The sequence below is a fragment of the Neoarius graeffei genome, chromosome 5 (genome assembly GCF_027579695.1).
Source record: "Neoarius graeffei isolate fNeoGra1 chromosome 5, fNeoGra1.pri, whole genome shotgun sequence".
Classification (NCBI taxonomy): Eukaryota; Metazoa; Chordata; class Actinopteri; order Siluriformes; family Ariidae; genus Neoarius; species Neoarius graeffei.
In genome coordinates, this window is record NC_083573.1 from 57419527 (window position 1) to 57431647 (window position 12121).

The window sequence follows — 12121 nt, forward strand, 5'->3', positions numbered from 1 at the left end:
GGCACTTTTTCTGTTTGTGTAGATGGGAAGACATACTGAGAATCCAAATCGCCAACATTTGAAATAATAATTGTTTTGAATTATTTCTTGTCTTATTTAATGAAGGTTGTAATAGAATTAGCCTACATTTGGCTTAAGCTGGATGAGACAGAGACATAATTTTATAGCCATTTGTTAAACAGCTGAGAGGGAACGTAATTAACCGTTCCGGGAATGAAATTTTTTTGTTCTAACCGGTTCGGGAACGTCTATTTAATGGTGGAACCCAAAACCGGAAACGTTAAAATTCCGTTTCTGTTCGGAACGAACCAATAGGAAAAAAATTCCGGTTCAAAGCCCTGGTTTTAATATAGCAAAAATGGCGATGAAACCGACAGCCTTCCTGCGGTGGCGTCACAGATGTCAAGGTCATTCACTCAGACCGCTACCTATATGAATCATTTTAATCGTAAAAATTACTATATTAGATTTATTGTTAACGCTTAAAACTATTCCTGTGCCATTCTTGAGGTCTTAAGGCGTTTATAAACAAAAAGTGAGGCCATGGTTCTGCGTATCTCCTTTAAATGCATTGAACCAAACTACAGTCACAGTCCACTTTATGAGGAACACCTGTACTTGTATGCAGTTATCCAATCCAATGACATAGCAGCAGCACATTGCATAAAACCATGGAGTTACAGGTCAGTTACATGGTGCACCATGACCTAAAGGTTAGAGAAGCAGCCTTGGGCCCAAAGGATCACTGTTTCGATTCCCTGGACCGGCAGCAAAATTCATGGGAAAATTCCAGCAGAAAATTTCACTCATTAAAATGAAATGAACAAAATTTTTCATTTTACCCCTGCTGAAGTGCCCTTGAGCACGGCACCTAACCCTCCACTGCCCTCCAGGCGTTAGGTATGTGTGTGCGCTGCTTGTTACACCAACTTACGGATTTGTTGAATGTTAACTTGAGTACGCCAAGGCTAGAGCTAGATCTATGGGATTTTTCTAACTGAATAGCCATGGGCTAGAAAAAGGTGTTAGGTGCACAGAGTTTTCATACTACCCTGATATAAAATGTTCTCCACACACACGGGAATACTTTGTTGGCATCCAGTCTTCCCGTTTAACTGCAGCTCGCCATTTTTCTCTTATTTCTGGGTTCGCCAGGAAGCGGTGAAAAGTTAAACCACATCTGTTATTACATCCAAAAGCACTACAGGTCTTTGACATTGTTCTTTTAGATGTAACTTAAAAGTTTCTGGAGATGTTTGTTTACAGTCACTTGTGGTAGTGATGTGTCATGCGCAAAAGCATCGGCTCCAAGAGCCGATGCTTTGTAGTGAATCAGAAGAGCCAACTCCCATCGAGTGAGAGCCGGCTCCCCACTTTTTTTTTCCTTTCACTGCTCAGCTCTCACTGGCTTAGCTCTGCTCATAGCAGAACTTTGTTTTGATTGGCAGCATGGTGGCTTTGTGGCCAATCACGTGAGGATATAGGATCATACCATTATGTTAAAACAGAGAGGGGGACAGACGCGACAGTCAGGTGGAGCTTCTGTCCGTCCCCGTCAGTGAGTGAGACAGTAGACAGCGAGTGCGTCGCAAAAACACCTAAATACGACTGACACCCATAAACAAAGCAGCATCTGGCTGCAGTTTAAATATATTGGGAATAGAAGAAGAAACATTTGTCACATGCACACTTCAAGCACAGTGAAATTCATCCTCTGCATTTAACCCATCTGAAGCAGTGAACACATGCACACACACCCAGAGCAGTGGGCAGCCACACCAGAGCGCCCGGGGAGCAGTCAGGGGTTCGGTACCTTGCTCAAGGGCACTTCAGCCCAAGGCCGCCCCACGTCAACCTAACTGCATGTCTTTGGAATGTGGGGGAAACCGGAGCACCCGGAGGAAACCCACGCAGACACGGGGAGAACACGCAAACTCCACACAGAAAGGCCCCCGTTGGCCACTGGGTTCGAACCCAGAACCTTCTTGCTGTGAGGCGACAGTGCTAACCACTACACCACCCATATGCACTGCCCCATAACAGAGCAGAGTGCCTTCACTGTAAAATGAAAAATAACAGTAAGAGCAGGTTCCACCACAAACCTGCACAGATACATCAGAACTGTCCATCCCACAGTGCAGTTGGAGGAGAGAGGGCAAGCTGATGCAATGTCTACTGACCCTGGTGTGTCTGGTCCCAAACCAACAACTGCTGCAGCAGCTACGAGTAGTGCAAGTATAACCCCTCCAACTGCAACTCAATGCAAAAGGGTTTATCAACACACAAACCATTCATATTTGCCAAGTTAGGCTAAAATATGAGGCTACAGATGATAATAAATTAAGACCAGCTGTGATGTATGGATTGCAGATCGTACCCTTAACAAAGAGACAGGAGGCAAAGTTGGAGGTGGTGGAGTCAAGGATGCTAAGGTTTGCGATGGGAGTGACAAGTTTGGACAGGATAAGGAACGAGCACATCAGAGGGACAGCACATGTGGAGAGCTTGGGAATTAAGCTAAGAGAGATGAGACTGAGATGGTATGGGCGCGTCCTGAGAAGAGATGCAGAGCATGTGGGAAGGAGAATGTTGAGGATGGAGCTGCCAGGCACATGAAAATGAAGAAGGCCAAAGAGGAGATACATGGATGTGGTGAGAGAGGACATGAAAAGTGGCAGGTGTGGTAAAGAAGGATGCGGAAGACAGGGAGCAATGGAGACGAAAGATCTGCTGTGGCGACCCCTAATCGGGAGCAGCCAAAAGAAGAAGAAGAATGTTGAGGATGGAGCTGCCAGGCAAACGAAAACGAGGAAGGCCAAAGAGGAGATACATGGATGTGGTGAGAGAGGACATGAAAGGGGCAGGTGTGGTAGAGAAGGATGCAGAAGACAGGGAGCAATGGAGACGAAAGATCTGCTGTGGCGACCCCTAATCGGGAGCAGCCAAAAGATGATGATAAATTAAGAGCCACTTGGGAGCCGTGCCACAAGAGCCGGCTCTCTGAAAAGAGCCGAACTTCCCGTCACTAACTTGTGGACCCTTGTGCTGGTCGCTGTCAAACAAGAAGCTGGCCAGGCAACATGGCCGCGTAAACAAATCCTCAGGTGCAATGACATCACGTGAAGGTCCTCCTTTGTTTTCATCTTCCCTTTTGTAAGCCTCTTCTGTAATTTCTTTGAAAGTATATACAACCCATACGATAAAACAAATACATAAATCATTTACGTCTCATGCAACAAGTTAATTATGATTTAGTATTTATTTTCAGGACAGACTGCTCGCCTCCCTCTCCCAGAACCCCACACTTAAAAAAAAAAAAGTCAGCCCCACCAACAAACACACAGGGAACAGATGAGCATGTTCAGCAAAGCCAGTGTGTGATTTCTCCACTGCAGGTGTCTGTGCGGTTCGAGCTCTGATGTGATGTTCGTACACAGAGTCCCTGCCGCTCCAGCAGAGCCCGGAGGCGCTGTGCTCCAGCAGAACCAGGAGGCGCTGTGTTCCAGCAGAGCCAGGAGGCGCTGTGCTCCAGCAGAGCCAGGAGGCGCTGTGCTCCAGCAGAACCAGGAGGCGCTGTGCTCCAGCAGAGCCCGGAGGCGCTGTGCTCCAGCAGAACCAGGAGGCGCTGTGTTCCAGCAGAGCCAGGAGGCGCTGTGCTCCAGCAGAACCAGGAGGCGCTGTGCTCCAGCAGAGCCCGGAGGCGCTGTGCTCCAGCAGAACCAGGAGGCGCTGTGCTCCAGCAGAGCCCGGAGGCGCTGTGCTCCAGCAGAACCAGGAGGCGCTGTGCTCCAGGCAGCGCGGAGAGTTAGCACATTAGCGAGCTTTATATTGTTTGCCATGATGAGAAACGTTGCTTTTCAATGATAGCCAGCAGGCTTGAAATGAGTCAAATGAAACTTACCGAAAGCCTGGCGGTTGTGGATAGAGGACATGCGCTGGAACTGCGGAAGCGATCAGTTTTACTGCCGTGAGATTTATCCGGAATGTCTTCCGTTGTTAAGCAGCTTCAGTAAACAGCTCGGCCTCACAGTAGTTTACAATACAAGACCTCAGCGTCGTTACACACACACAGCAGCTCGGGCATCACGTGACCAGAACTCGTCAGAGTGACTCATCTGGCCGCCATCTTACCACTCTCATCTATTTGCAACTATTTGGCTGACGTGTTAAAGTGCCATTCCACCACTGGATGTATTCTTTGGCATAAAATACAATATATTTTATGACAACATGACTAGACAGAGAAATCTTTTAGCTTCAAAATGATATATCAAACATAATTTTTTGACAACGACAAGTATATTAATTTTGCGACCAAAGTCACCTACCCTTTTAATTTCTGCGCGGTAGTGAAACGTGATGTCATCGGCAGGTTCCCCTTCTTGTGTACCACGTGTCGGTCTATTTTTAGACCAGGAAACCCCCAAAGTGAGAGAGTCATTTCTCCTCGTATATGGGGGCCAAAAAAATTGTGAAAAATTTTGAGTTAATCTTTCAGTTAGCTAGATTTATTGGTATTAGCTAGATTTATTGGTATTAGCTAGATTTATTGGTATTATTTTTATCGCGTTCTATCCGCCATTGCTGATATGTGCCACGTCACACATCACGTGGTACACAAGAAGGGGAACCTGCCGATGACATCACGCGCGGAAATTAAAAGGGTAGGTGACTTTGGTTGCAAAATTAATATACTTGTCGTCAAAAAATTATGTTTGATATATCATTTTGAAGCTAAAAGATTTCTCTATCTAGTGATACCATTTATATATGTTGTCAAACTATATTGTATTTTATGCCAAAGAATACATCCAATGGTGGAATGGCACTTATATCCGATCAAACTTGCCCTAAGAAAAGTATCTCCTGGATTTTTCCCTTTTCCAGTCCCCAATAATTTTTTTGAACAGCTCTTTTACAACATTAAATATTTCACCAGAGATTATTTAAGATCCATCTTATCCTGTTCTACAGGGTCGCAGGCAAGCTGGAGCCTATCCCAGCTGACTATGAGCGAGAGGCGGGGTACACCCTGGACAAGTCGCCAGGTCATCACAGGGCTGACAGATTCACACTCACACCTACGGTCAATTTAGAGCCACCAATTAGCCTAACCTGCATGTCTTTGGACTGTGGGGGAAACCGGGGCACCCGGAGGAAACCCACGCGGACACGGGGAGAACATGCAAACTCCGCACAGAAAGGCCCTCGCCGGCCGCTGGGCTCGAACCCAGGACCTTCTTGCTGTGAGGCGACAGTGCTAACCACTACACCACCGTGCCACCCTATTATTTTATATATATATATATATATATATATATATATATATAAAAAAAAAATTTACTAGCTGGGAGGTCTGTATCGTGAAATACCGTGACCGAGGTATTTCACAATACAGACCGACCTTAAAGTGCATATCCTGGACCAATTTCATTTTTTTTTTTTTTATAAGAAAGTATGTCCCTTTACACACTCATCCAGAAGGTTAATTTTGCACAAGGCCATCTGTGTACAGCAGAAAAAAAATAAAATAACAAAATGCGTCTGGAAAAATCCCAAGGGAGTCTGGAGCCAGAGTCGCGGCGTTACCTGCGGAAGCGCCAGCAGGCTGCGCGAGCTTTGCACGGTTTCAGTGCACAGCCTGTGTAGATGAAGCGCACCCATTTCTCTCTCTTTGTCTGGTCTTTTGGGAAACGATGAGTACTAATCCCATCAAGATTGGTGTTGCTACACCCACGATACATCTTTTAACCATTTTAATAATTACGTGATAATGTTGAAGAAATTTGCAGAAAACCACCAGGTCGTTTTCTCATAAACAAACCAGCGCTGATATAAGATTCAGAGGGAGGCGTCCCGCACGTGAAGTCACAAAAATCAATGTTTGCCGGGAAATCCAAATGCCAAGTTTTTTCAGAGGTGGACCAATTCGCCTCAAATGGCTTGATTTCAACTGAATTTTTCTGGTATTGCACAAGGTAAAAAAATTGCGCAAAATGTGACAGATATTTGACCAAAGTTTAATATAAAATAGGAGAACTACATTGATCTTGCTCCTGAATTTACCCATGATATGCACTTTAAGCTGGTAAATTATATATATATATATATATATATATATATATTTTTTTTTTTTTTTTTTTTTTTTGCTTTACCAAATTCTCACAGAAAATGAGAGCACCCAAAAGGGAAACCATATTTAGAACAAACCTGCTACAAGCTCATCAAAAACCTGCTTGACAAGCTACGTCAGCTCGGAATTTTCCAAAACTAAAAAACTTGATCTAGGCAACACAAAACCAGGTGCTTTTGCTTTCGCTGTGAACACTGTCGTTATCGCTATCCATGCTGTAAAATTAATGCTATTATACTGAGAAATGCAAAAATAAATGTTGACAAAAAATTGCTAAATTTTTGTTGTTGTGAACGAGCGAGTCGCCAAAGGTCCGTAACCAGGGTCCAGATCGTAGAATTCCGGACCGCTCATGAGCCAATCAGAGCGCACAATTTGATGGTAACCGGACCGCGAAAAAAATAAAGCCTTTTATCATCATACAAGGGGAAATTTACATTGTTACAGCAGCAAAGTATATCAAGAGAAGATAAGGCAGTGAAAGAGTAGTGCAAAAGTACTCAGTCGACAAAAAAAGTGTGTATATATATATATATATATATATATATATATATATATATATATATATATATATATAATAAATAAACTGCAAATTTAGAGATAAAAATTAACAAATTTGCATAAATTAACAGGTTTGCAGATATACAGTTAACATAAGTGTATTACAAAGGTGGAATTGCACGTGTAAGTATTGCACAGGTCGTGTTACCAGTATTACCCAGGTAGTATTGCACAAGTGAGTAGGTATATTGCACAGGAGCCATTTTAACAGTGTGTACAGTAGCTAGCAGTTTGCTGTAAGGTACTGATGCTGATAGTCAGTGCACACAGTATACACTCAGAGGGGTCTCTAAGGATGTAGAAGTGATCTGGACAGTATTGTTCATTATTGTGAGGAGTGTCTGGTGCTGTGCTTGGTGAAGTGCCAGTTGTACAGTCTCACAGCAGTAGGGAGGAAGGAGCTGCTGTATCTTTCAGTTATAGCAGCTATACATTTCAGTTTTTCTCTTATACAGCGTAGCTTTCTCTTTCATATAGTTCTTCTTTCCATCTGTCTATCTATTTATTATTATACCATCACAAAGGCTCTATAATACTTCCTTTCTATTTAGGACAACTGTTGAAAAAGGACTATTTTCTCATGTTATTTGCCATTTAAAATTGCCCCTAGGGGACAAGTAAAGTGTTCTGAATTTGAATTTTCACTTCATTCTCACAGTCATGGCTGAACAGTATTTACTGGTCAAATTGGTCGCAGGCTGCATGAATACTGTGACAGTGAATTATGTGAACAATAAACACTGTTTAAGACATGACTGTGAGAATGAAGTGAAAATTCAAATTCAGAACACTTGTCCCCGAGGGGCAATTTAAATGGCAAATAACGTGAGAAAATAGTCCTGTTTCAACAACTGTCCTAAATAGAAAGGAAGTACTGTACAGACTTTGTGTTGGGACATAGATAGAAGAAATATACGAAAAAGAAAGATACACTGTATAAGAGAAAAACTGAAATAATCTCCGTTGAAATAATTATAGTAGTAAAAGTGCCGTTCAAAAAAATGATCAGAGACTGGACTGGAAAAGGAAAAAAAACACTAACAGTGAAGGGGAGTGCTATAATGATATGGAAGGAATGTGGGTAAAGTGAAAAAAAAAATAAGAGGAGATAATGAAAGGGGGGGAAAAGTCAGGAGATGCTTTTCTTGGGGCAAGTTTGATCGGATATGACGGCTTAACACATAAGTGGAAAAACCTAATTAGAAAGTTAAAGTTATTAAGTTGAACCTTAAATATATATTGTCAAATGGAAAATGTACACACAATAGCTTCATGTGTACTAAAGTACACTGGCATAACCTTTGCTTTCACACAGTACATGCTGTGTTACACTCAGTCATTGTAACCGCTTCTCAGCCACAGACGTTTGGCCCCAGGCATGGCCCAGGGACTTCATAGCGCCCCTTTTTCCATTTCCCACTGAAATGAATGGGTAGAACTTTGGAGTTCTACCCAAAGTTCTACCCTTTGGATGATGTCACGCCCAACAGGAAGTGAGGTAATTGGGCTTATATGCGTTTGGACACATGGTCATTTATAACTTTATCCTCCTAGACGGTTCATCAGATTCATGTCAAACTTGGCAAACATGATGCCAAGAAATTGCGAAGGGATTTTTGATATCCCTTTGGGATTTTTGATATAAATGACAGACCCTAAAATGCTTTGCAGAATCATAAAGTCAAACAAGTGTAGGTCATAAAAAGAATATTCCCCGACACCTAATTATTTTTGTTTAGTGGACCGAAAGCTACTGATGATATTGACACGTCTAATCCACATGCCTAGCACAGTATCACCATCTGGCCAAGCAGGAAATGTGCCAAAGATTTTCAATGCTTTGACGGATTGATCTATGACATGCCGGACATAGCACCACCAATACACTCACACTCATGTACATGTAGCACACACACACACACACACACACACACGTGCACACACACACAGTTGCAATCATATACACACACATGAATACTCACGAGAATGGGTAACATATACAATTCTGTGCACACTCATACACACACAGTCATATGCATATTTATGCATACACACATACACTCTCACAAGTATGCACTCACATGCACACGCAACATCTATGAGCACACTCACTCTCTTTCTCTCACACACACACACTCTCTCTCTCTCTCTGACAGACACACACACAATAATAGTGACCTGCCATCATTGTGCATTTTGTTGCAGACATGTGAAAACTCTGCATGTACACACACACACACACACACACACACACACACACACACACACACACAGGAAAGCTAAGATGACTTAAGATTACAGTGTGAGATAGAGATAAGGAGGAGACACATGTATAGTTTTGTACATATGTAAATGTACATTTTCACACCACAGAAACACACACACACACACTTTGTCTTTCTATCTCTCATCCATCAAGCAGTCATGGCATTTGCAACATGCACATCACCTTTGAACATTTGATGAATATATGACGTGACTGTTTTGTTGGGTGGCGGAATGTCCTGGGTTGCAGAACCACACGTGCGAGGGCCCGTCAAGGCTGCTAGCGGCTTTAATTATTATTTGCTCTTTCTGGTTTGACTCCCTGCTTCTCAACATACATACTTTACATATAAGAGGAGACCCTCATTGGTTAATTGCACTAAATGACTGGTGTTTGATTTTTTTTTAAATAGTCACCTCCGCCACCTTTGTTGGAGGTGGTCATATGGTTTCGCCTCCGCTTGTTTAATTGTTCCCAACATAACTCAAAAAGTAGAACACATTTTGATGAAATTTTAAGAAAAGGTGGGCCAAGCAACAACTGATTAGATTGGCTTGCAGGAGGGATACACTCTACTGAATGCCCTTCTAGTTTGATGTTTTCAGGTATGGGAGTTTCTCAAAGTAGGATGGGTCGTTCCGAGTCAGATCCTTCAGAGGCAAGGCAAGACTCCTCCTTTCATTCGGACAACACATAATGGAAGAATCCAGTGAGGGTGCAGGTCTGAGGACTCTTCGTCTGTTGAGTTATTGACAGCTTGGAATTTTAATACATTATCACCATCAGCAGGACTGAGGTGTAAATACTTTTGAAAAGAAAGAAATTAAATTGTATTTGCAAGACCAATCATTCATCCTTAGAAATATGAAAACAGCAGCTTTAGTCGTCGATTGTGTCCCAGGAACTAAACTGCAGGCTTTTTGTCAATCCACATTTTTCCACTTTAGCTAGAGATGCTTGTTTTTTCCCCCCCTTGCATATTCACTGCATTCCAAAAGTACACTTCTCCACAGTAAAATATGTCCCAGACTTTTGTTTTTCTATTAATCTGAGACCACAATTTAGGTGTATGTGCCCTATATGCAATGAAGTTGGTGTGTATCATTAAAAACGCCCGGTCTTGTACGTGCACACAGAATTGTGGGTGATTTAAGAACGCGAGGAGCCAAACATGCATCCTTGAATAATTTGAAGAACCCTAGACATTGGAACAGTCCTTTGATGGGATTTGAATACGTGAAATCCTTGAAATGCAGCCTTTAAAGTGCATATCACGGGTAAATTCAGGAGCAAGATCAACGTAGTTCTCCTATTTTATATTAAACTTTGGTCAAATATCTGTCACATTTTGCATTTTGTGCAATTTTTTTTACCTTGCGCAATAACAGAAAAATTCAGTTGAAATCAAGCCATTTGAGGCGAATTGGTCCGCCTCTGAAAAAACTTGGCATTTGGATTTCCCGGCAAACAGTAATTTTCTTGACGTTGCGTGTGGGACGCCTCCCTCTGAATCCTACATCAGCGCTGGTTTGTTTATGAGAAAACGACCTGGTGGTTTTCTGCAAATTTCTTCAACGATATCGCGTAATTATTAAAATTGTTAACAGATGTATCGTAGGAGGGTGTAGCAACACCAATCTTGATGGGATTAGTACTCATCATTTCCCAAAAGACCGGACAATGAGAGAGAAATGGGAGCACTTGGTCTACACAGGCTGTGCACTGAAACCGTGCAAAGCTCTCTCAGCCTGCTGGCACTTCCGCAGGTAACGCCGCGACTCTGGCTCCAGACTCCCTTGGGATTTTTCCAGACGCGGTTTGTTATTTTATTTTTTTCTGCTGTAGACAGACGGCCTTGTGCAAAATTACCCTTCTGGATGTGTGTGTAAAGGGACATTCTTTCATATAAAAAAAAATAAATTGGTCCAGAATATGCACTTTAAAGGACACATCCCTCACAGTGAGAAGCATCATACATTTTGCTGCAGCCTGTGGGATTGGATGTAGGCAGAGAAGGATGTTGGGGGGGGCGGGGGCTATAACGTACAACCGTTTGGGTTTGGGTCTGTCCTTATATGGTGCTTATCTGTTAGCACTTATGGGAATTGCTATGTCTATTTATCCTGATTGATCCTGATAACTGTTCACTAACCCAGTACATTGCAACACACATTCATGCTGCATATGTGCACATTAAGGCTTGTTGTGTTGTGTTGCACAGCCAATCTCGCAAGACTTTTTCCAACAAGAAATCCTACAATATAACTGCGATAAATATAAAATCAGTGATGCTGCTGAAAAGCAACTAAACTGGGAAATAGCTAAATGTCTGTGCCAAGTTTTAGCACATTCGCCATATTTTCTGAATATATTTAATGGTTGAATATACTTTATAACAACTTAATAACATTCAATGGCTTAACTGATTTTACAACCCCGATTCCAAAAAAGTTGGGACAAAGTACAAATTGTAAATAAAAACGGAATGCAATGATGTGGAAGATTCAAAATTCCATATTTTATTCAGAATAGAACATAGATGACATATCAAATGTTTAAACTGAGAAAATGTATCATTTAAAGAGAAAAATTAGGTGATTTTAAATTTGATGACAACACCACATCTCAAAAAAGTTGGGACAAGGCCATGTTTACCACTGTGAGACATCCCCTTTTCTCTTTACAACAGTCTGTAAACGTCTGGGGACTGAGGAGACAAGTTGCTCAAGTTTAGGGATATGAATGTTAACCCATTCTTGTCTAATGTAGGATTCTAGTTGCTCAACTGTCTTAGGTCTTTTTTGTCGTATCTTCCGTTTTATGATGCGCCAAATGTTTTCTATGGGTGAAAGATCTGGACTGCAGGCTGGCCAGTTCAGTACCCGGACCCTTCTTCTACACAGCCATGATGCTGTAATTGATGCAGTATGTGGTTTGGCATTGTCATGTTGGAAAATGAAAGGTCTTCCCTGAAAGAGACATCATCTAGGTGGGAGCATATGTTGCTCTAGAACCTGGATATACCTTTCAGCATTGATGGTGTCTTTCCAGATGTGTAAGCTGCCCATGCCACACGCACTAATGCAACCCCATACCATCAGAGATGCAGGCTTCTGAACTGAGCGCTGATAACAACTTGGGTCGTCCTTCTCCTCTTTAGT

At 42.3% G+C, this 12121-nt stretch overlaps 1 protein-coding gene across 4 annotated transcripts in view; it reads right to left on the minus strand.

Annotated features, from left to right (window-relative positions):
- irgq1 (immunity-related GTPase family, q1) overlaps nucleotides 1-12121 on the minus strand; it is a 49196-nt gene that overhangs the window by 25707 nt on the left and 11368 nt on the right. The window contains exons 1-2 of one of the 4 annotated variants that reach the window (XR_009654748.1): nucleotides 3902-4079; nucleotides 3331-3781 (exon numbers count right to left, since the gene is read on the minus strand). The exons of 1 other annotated variant lie outside the window; for it this stretch is intronic. The gene's annotated coding sequence lies outside the window, so the exon portion shown is untranslated. 2 more of the 4 variants (XR_009654750.1, XR_009654751.1) reach the window with 2 other exon arrangements.